Source organism: Sinocyclocheilus anshuiensis, unplaced genomic scaffold (assembly GCF_001515605.1).
Source record: "Sinocyclocheilus anshuiensis isolate Anshui unplaced genomic scaffold, SAMN03320099.WGS_v1.1 scaffold1082, whole genome shotgun sequence".
Lineage (NCBI taxonomy): Eukaryota > Metazoa > Chordata > Actinopteri > Cypriniformes > Cyprinidae > Sinocyclocheilus > Sinocyclocheilus anshuiensis.
This window is the reverse complement of record NW_015542379.1, coordinates 2,003,646-2,006,154: the sequence shown is the minus strand read 5'-3', so window position 1 is coordinate 2,006,154 and position 2,509 is coordinate 2,003,646.

Below are 2,509 nucleotides of genomic sequence, written 5' to 3'. Positions count from 1 at the left end.
GTGTGTTTCGTTGTGAAAGCGAAACTACTTTGTTTGGTCTTCCAAAAGAGGACGATATCGCTTCGTCATGCCTAGAACTGATCTGTGCTGGTCGCTGAGGAAATACATCAACTTCGCACTGTGGATCGTCGGACCGGCTTTTCGGTGCGATGCAACGCGTAAAAAGACAGTATAAGTCATTATAATCCGTAATTATGTCCCCACTGGATGCAGCAAATGCCTCGTTTATAATGGGTTTTAATGTTTTTGTCTCGTCGCTCCGGCCGGACAGGGCATCACAATATGGTAACATTTCCGTCACACTCTTGAGGTATTTGGCCAATCACAACGCACTGGATAGCTGGCCAATCACAGCACACCTCGCTTTTCAGACCGATGAGCTTTGTAAAAATCGACGTGTTTCAGAAAGGCGAGGCAAAGAGGAGAAACAATAATGTACAGTATGTGGAAAATAATGTGTTTTTTGAACCTTAAACCACATAAACACATTTCATTACACCAACTACACCAAATAATGTTATTTTTTGCAGCATCATATGACCCCTTTAAAAGTGGGATTTTCAAAGTGTGTGTTGAAAAAGTGGCACTATCTCTTTCTGAAAAGGTACTTCAGCGTGCAAAGATGGCAAAACACAGCGCTCTTGTTTAGGGCTGGGTATGTAGAGCCACTCCCAGGCCTAATTGTACCAAAGTTCTTTCCAAATTGCAATTAAAGATAAACAGAGAGCTTGATGGGGAGCTGCGATAATGCCGCTATCTGGCATCGGCCTAATTGTTGCAAACATGCTCCGTTTGACAGATGGATTTACTCTGGCCCACCTCCCTCCATCTTGGCCTGTGTAGTGCGTACTTAAGGGGCGATCTGTTTACGAGCCATCTCATTTAAGGCACTTTGATGTCTCTGCCAGCCTCAGTATAAACAGTTATTCTAACAGTCTGTAGATATTGTGTAGAAGGAGTTGTATTTTAAGGTCCGAAGACCCAGGCTTCGTTGGAATAGTTTGAAAGAAATTAAGGAAATTCATACTTTTATTCAGCAAGGATTCATTAAATTGATCAAAAGTTCCAGTCAAGACATTTATAATGTTACAAAAGCTTTCTATTGATCTAAATCTTACCGATCTAAACCTAAATCTAAATCTATTGAATGGTAGTGTTAATGAAACAAGTAAGAAATAGGTCAGATTTCTGCACTTAAAGCTGTGCAACAAGCAATGTTTGGTTAGTTAGTTAAAATGTATGACCAACTGGATGTATTGATGATAAATATATAAACATGGTTGTCGTGTATACTTGTTTCATTTATGACAAATATGCATCACATTAAGTTTATTAGTTCATGTTAAAACTGTGTAATCCTAACGGATTGAAAATGTATATGCAACTCAGATATTTAAATCTTAAATTTAAGCCTAAAAATATGTTTTTGTGGGTTTATGTTCTCTTTGAACTTCAAAGAAATGTTATTATCTTATGAGAACTGATTCTAACTTAATATCAATTGCATTACTAACGTTTGGCCTTAGAGATCACAGATATGCAGTAAAACATAAACAAATGTAATGAATTTTCACATGAAGAGATTCTCTGATTGGTCTTTACAGTACATCAGTGCATGCTAAGGGGGTTTTAATTAAAAGCAATGTGTTTTTGTGTTAATTACATTACATTGTTAGTTGAGACTCTATCATGTGAGTGTTTTTATTACATCTGTTCCCTAAACTAGTTTGAATGCACTAGATAAACTAGCTAAAAAATTCATAAAAATTATGCAGATTAATAATGTGAAGACTTTGGACCTCCACATTCGACCAGAGCTCATGTAGGCATGTGTGATGTCATAGGGAAGGGAGTGGTTCTAAATAGCATTTGTCAGTAAATAAATTACATTGAAAAAGTAAAGAGTAATGTGATTATGTGTTATTTTGTGTTACAATAGCTGTATTTTACAAGCAGTGTTGGGGAGTAACGCAGTACAAGTAACGCAAGTTACATAATCAGATTACTTTTTTCAAGTAACTAGTAAAGTAACACATTACTTTTTCAGAGTTACTTTCAGAGTTACTTTTCGAATCAATAACACCAGTTACTTTGTTTCCCATGTACTGACCTACAGCTCTCCTGTCCTCATGTTGAGCGAAATCAGGAGTAAGTGCAGAGGTCTTGTGTGTGCTGTGTCAACATGATGTTTAATGTAGCTCTAGACTGAATGTCAACACACATTTACTTATCTCACTTGTACAAAAACAGATTAAGGCCCAATCCCAATTCTATTTTATACCCCTTCCCCTACCCCTCCCCCTTGTCCCTTGAAACAGAGTGTCAAGGGGTAGGGGTGAAAATATTCCCCTAAGAATTGGGACACCACTACTATGCCGTCACACGTCATCATACGTTGTCTAGCTCCTACAATACACACACCTATACTGGTGTGCTGGTGTGCATTAGAGCTTTTAATTACCGTTCTATATTAATGCGCTGCTTACTGACACACACACACACACACACA